We start from the raw sequence: 6599 nt of genomic DNA on the forward strand, positions 1-6599 counted from the left end.
TTTCTGTTAAAGCTGCTGTTTTCATTTGATGACCATGTGTTGTCTCCGTCTTACAAACGTATAACATAGCAAAATCTGTTTAGCGCGGGACAACTTTACTCCCTTTGTATTTATAGTAGAATTACCAAAATTCCACAACGCATAGGTAAGAACTTTATCTGTGTCATAGCGTCGTTATTTTTTTGATAACATAAATATAATTAAAGTTATAAGCTTAAGAAAATACATTTATTTTTTATTTTTTCATTAAATTACTTAAAATTATTGGTTTGTGATATCAAAAAAATAACGACGCTATGACACAGATAAAGTTCTTACCTATGCATTGTGAAATTTTGAAAATTCTATTATAAATATTGAGGGAGAAAAGTTGTCCCGCATTAAACAGATTTTGCTATGTATACGTTTGTAAGACGGAGACAACACATGCGGCTGTGGCGTCCTCTTAAAAGTATAAAACTTTGGTAGGAATTTCATGTAGGTATCTATGGTCATTTGTTTTAAAGTTACATCAAAAACCAAAATCGATTTTGTCGAAAAATGAGTGTGCGTAAAATTTCCCGTTTTTCCCTTAATTTTAAGTTTGTTTTTCTCAATTATTTAGAAAAGTATTAAGAATTTTCTACTTTTGACCCCCCAAAGTACCAACTAGGTTCACTTTCTGATCGAACGAGGTACTGAAGTCAAAAATCGAAGCATTTTTACTGCCCCAAAACGTGATGACAGACACAAAAAAAAAAAAAAAAAAACACACATCATGGTAAAATCAATACATTCATCGCTCCGCTCAGAATCTAAAATCTTAAAGAAAATTGTATTATAGGTAATTTAATATTTTTATCCATTTGAAAATAATTATTATGGCTTTCGATATTAATATTCGATGATATAATATTTTGTATTTTATTTTTAAATTAATAATGAGAATACGGGTGTCATTCAATAATAATACTCAGGCGAAAAATATCAATAACGATAACGGTCGCTAGTTCAGGAGACTCAATTATGTATACAAATTTCATATGCACGACAAGGTGTAGGACGGGGGTAGATTGTATACTGCAGTATAGATGATTATGTTATTCAGTACATTGAGATTCGAGACTGAGCTACTTCAAGGTTTCTGTCGTTCGTATCGCGGTCGTCACGTATTTTTCTGTTAACACAAAAATGTTAAGAGGACGCTACACCCGCATGGGTTGTCTCCGTCTTACAATAAGTGCGTAACATTGCAAAAACTGCAGTTTCGCGCGGCAAAGAACCGAGAAAGATAGTTATAACTAAGAAACGAAATTTTCACCACATAAAAACGATATTGCAAAGATAAAATTCTCCTTTTTATGTGGTGAAAATTTCGTTTCTTAGTTATAACTGTATCTTTCTCGGTTCTTTCCCGCGCAAAACAGTTTTTGTAATGTTACGCACTTATAAGACGGAGACAACACATGCGGGTGTAGCGTCCTCTTAAGCATATCGTACTTCCGTGTGTCTGTATAAGATAATTCAATAATTGCATTGAGTTATTTGAAATTATATCGTTCTGGGTAGTAATGATGTTTTTATTATTTATTATTGATATTATACACAAGTCACAAACTTGATTACAACGTAATAAATTACATTATAAATTGTCCAATGAATTTACTTGCGAGCCACTACTGATTATAATATAGGTCCTCACATATATATATATATAAATATTCACATATATTTATCTTATATTATAGGTAATAATATAGAAATTTGTGTAAAATTGGCTCGCGATTTTTATAATATATTGGACCTTAAAAATGTTTTTAACCTAACATAACTTAGTCCTAACTTCCTAAGGTAGTAAGGTAAGCGGTACACGTCATGTAAAAGGGGTGCAGAGGTGTCACCCGAAGACTTTTGAAGTAGAAGCTGTAACAAACATTGCCTACATCAAATGTCTATAAATATTCATTGTAGATGTAAAATTACCATACATGATGTAATAGAAAGACCTGTCAAATCAAACATTTAAAAACTATATTAATATTATATATATATTATGTATATACAATTTTCCAAATGCAACTATTTACCTATGATTTAATTTCAAAATGTTCTTTAAGGGAATTTTCAGATATACTTAATTATAGAAAATTTAAAATTATTCATCATCAATCATATTTTTTTTCATATTACCATAATATAATATCAGTTTTTAAATGTTTGATTTGACAGGTCTTTCTATTACATCATGTATGGTAATTTTACATCTACAATGAATATTTATAGACATTTGATGTAGGCAATGTTTGTTACAGCTTCTACTTCAAAAGTCTTCGGGTGACACCTCTGCACCCCTTTTACATGACGTGTACCGCTTACTTTACTACCTTAGGAAGTTAGGACTAAGTTATGTTAGGTTAAAAACATTTTTAAGGTCCAATATATTATAAAAATCGCGAGCCAATTTTACACAAATTTCCATATTATTACCTATAATATAAGATAAATATATGTGAATATTTAATGTTTTACATAGTTATATTAAACGTGTCGCAAAACCATATATAGCAGCGAGTTGTCCCTTTTTATACAATATTACATCAATGCAAGGTCTCGAGACTACACCTTTAAATAATAATAATAATATCCTACATGTATAGATACATGCGGTTGCACCACTCATCCACTGTTATCCATGGCAAGGATACGTAGCCATAAACAATGATGTGTGCGATTATTCGAGACTCGAGTGCACTTTTAAAAACTTCGACTTTTATATTATAAGGTTATGTATATATATATTTTCATATAAGATATAACTATACATGAAACCACGAAAAATATTAAATATCTAGAGACAAAGCAACGTTATATTACCTTTTATTTCTACGCCTTGTATATAAATATTAAATATGTATATTGTATATATATGTATTTTGTATTCAGAAAAAAAGTTTTTTGAATTATTCATGACGACTTCACGAGACAAAAATATATGATCATACCTGTACAAATGCGAGAAACCTAATTAAATTGTAGGTAGGTACGTAAATCTAATATACATTTATATAGTATTTTTAACATTATAAACGTTATAAACGTCTCACGGTTGTAAACATTTTCAACGTTTTGACGAACTCTATAGGGGATATTTTATACTTTATAGTTTATATGCCCACATAAATTCCTTTTTTTAAATTACCACCATCACAGCCGTTGCATGTCAGTGCAGGACGCGTTTGAGTGATCTTATAATATTTCCTTTCCACTAGCTTTATTGCGACAACATATTTTATATTATGTATTATATATTATTTTTCTTTTTATCTCATTTCGTCTTAATAATTGTTACAAATTTCAAATAATACCAGTCATTTTAAAAATGTTTTTTTTTTTTTTTTGTGATGCCCACTAAATATACATAGACGTATTAAGGGGAGCTTGAGGGGCTTAGTCTCCAGTGTGAATATTAGCCCCCTCCCCCCAGAATGTCTTATTTTCATTTAGTTTATAGTATTTTTTTTTATCACTATAAATTTTTTTCAAATTAAAATTAAAAAAAGAGGGTAAGTGGATGTCACTCTGCAGTACAGTATAGGTTATAAGTGGTTACTGTAAGTCTGTAATGAATGATATTAAATTTGAATTCAATGATATAATATCATTGTATACGAAAAACGATTCAGAGCGGAAACAGTTTGTCAATCTAAGGGTAATGGTCCAATACGCGACCTAAAAATGTTATAAATGTTATTGGATCTACTGTTAAGATTGTATTGACCTACGGATTTCTTTATCACGGTAATAATTACAATTATTGTAATTATGGAAAATTTTACTATTTTTTGTTCACTACTACTTACAATCATTAAAATAGTACCTTCAAACAAACAAAAATTACGAAAATCGTATACAATAAGGTTCATGGATGTTTGGAATTTGTTGGAAACGGCAAGACTTACTATTAGATTGCCGATATTGTACAAAAACGGGACCTAGAAATACTCATATACCAATTATTAAAAATTAAATAAAAACTAGAGCAATAATTTACAGCAATCAATGGAGAGTGTACTCAACATTAAATCGTCATGGATATATTCATCATCTAACGGTTAACCACTCAGAATTTTTCATTGATCTACAAACAGGAGCATACACTTAATAAACTGAAGGTCTTTGGAGAATTGAAAAATCCAAATACAATATAGAAAAAAAATGGAGCGTCTTCTTTACTGGATAGACAACTCCAAGAAGAGTGGTGGAGATCGTGTAAAAATGCTAACAGTTTTGATGACTTTTGGCCGATACCATATTAAATTAATTTAAAGGTTAATTAAATTTAACTGTATTTTAAATTTATGATGTAGATCATGTATTGGACCGTAAATCAGAGTGTAGGTAGCATATTGGACTATAATACCAGTTTGTTAAGAGGACGTGATACCCGCATGTGTTGTCTCCGTCTGCTTTATATAGTAAATTTTACGTACAGCAGAACACGTGTAGCTCCCTTAGCTTTAAAATTGTAAATTTTTTGTGGTATCTTAAAATACTCATAACTTGCTTTAAAATTTAAATATAATAAAAAGCATATGAGGTTGTCTAGATAATAATCTTACCTTTAAATTTTATAAGAGGTCAGTTCACTATAATTTTTTAGCTAACGGAGCTACACATGTTCTGCTGAACGTAAAATTTATTATATAATGCACTTGTAAGACGGAGACAACACATGCGGGTATCACGCTCTCTTAATATAAGACATTTCCGAAACATAGTTTAATTTGATTTTTAAATTATTACGTGTATACTGTTTACAATTGTTCCAGAGTTGCTTGTAATGAACAACCAGTTGAGGTTATACATTTAAACTTGACTGTGCATAATTTATTAACCCAAAATACAATAATATTTATTATTATTCATGTGTTTATGAGAATTGAACTATACTTACCGTTACCAGAATAATTTTTGAATTTAGAAGCAGTTCCTTAGCATCATTACATGTACTTTTTTCCAATTATTATGCTAAATTCTGCCTTTTTCTGTACTGTAGTTCCGACATATTTGTGCGGTTCCATGGTTTCTTTCTTGTTTTGTTCTTTATGTATAAAATCAACTATTTAATTTTGTTATGAATTATGAGTATAATAAACATATTCCATTGTAGCTATAATAAAAGGAAAGTGGTTTTTCTTTTTGAAATTCAATAGGTTATCGTCCCAGTCACTCTATTTTATGTGTAAAAAAAACCACGGACTTGGTTGTTGTTAAGATTTAATTTTTGAAATGGATGAGGATAAATGCAGATTGCCGTTATTCAATGGGAAAAATGAAAAAAAAAAATGTATTATTTATAATAATATATATTCTTCTTAAACTGTGTCCGAAAAAATTTGTATTTATAACCCCTGTTGAGTTATACATAGGCAATATAATATGCAGTCATGTCGTTACCACCACCTTATCAGGAGTGACAGGTGGAATGTACAGACGTGCCTACAGTCGTTAGTAGCCTTAACTTCTATTTCTATGCTGATGCTGATCTATCTTTATACGCCATGCTCTGTAGTCATTTTCACAAATATAATATCTTTTCGTCAGCAGTTTGGCACCATTATTGTGTAACTTACCAGTTCCGTACATTAAAAAATTATTCATTGATAACACATAGTTATCGTTACTCAGAGACAATTATTACGGTCTAAAAGTAAATAATTATAGTGCTGCTAATGCACTTTCAAGATTTATATATTATAATTTAATTGATTTATTAAATGATGTACTTCGTCATAAGTCATAACATATCGTTAATCATTATCCCTTCAATATTCTATATAATTCCGTTATTCTACCAAAAACTTATTTTACAGAGGGTAAAATACAATGGATTATAATTATAAAAGTAATAGTCAACATCTACATAGCTCCAGTAATAAAAAAAAGTTGAACACTAGTTGACATTTCCAAGTTCCAATGCCAATATCGCTGCATTATTTTATAACTACCTATTATTAGTATCACAATTTACCGCGCCACGCAATGTATATAATATACATTTATTTTGCAAGTTATTTAAAATCCAATATTATTGTGAGATAGCAAATTTCTTAAATTAGTTTTTATGAAAAATGGATAAATTTCTGACAGTTTTGGGGCCATCAATAAACATACTTCATGCGTTCAGATAATAATAACGTGATGTCACTGTTATCAAGTCTATGCCACAATATACTTATAGCGTTTTCCACGACACTGCACTGTCTGCACTGACTGCACTAGTGCATATTTTTGTGTTCCATCCGCAAGATAAATGTGCATTGAGTGGACTTTTCTATGTTTCACATCAATGCACTTCGCCAATTTTTTGCACCCAGTGCAATGATGATCGCACTGATCGCAGTATCGCACAAGCTCTTGGAACTCGGGCACTTATCATTATCATGATAAGCCCTACAATTTATACCCATTAAATATTTTATTATCTTAATATATCAGTGATAAGTATAGATTTTATGTTTCATCAACACTTGCACCAGTTGCACCAGTAAGTAATTGTGATAATATATTATTATTTATTATCAAAATCAGTAAATACATAATTATCGATATGACAATAA

The sequence above is a fragment of the Diuraphis noxia genome, unplaced genomic scaffold (genome assembly GCF_037042655.1).
Source record: "Diuraphis noxia isolate RWA-SAM2 unplaced genomic scaffold, SU_Dnox_SAM2 contig0002, whole genome shotgun sequence".
Taxonomy (NCBI): Eukaryota; Metazoa; Arthropoda; class Insecta; order Hemiptera; family Aphididae; genus Diuraphis; species Diuraphis noxia.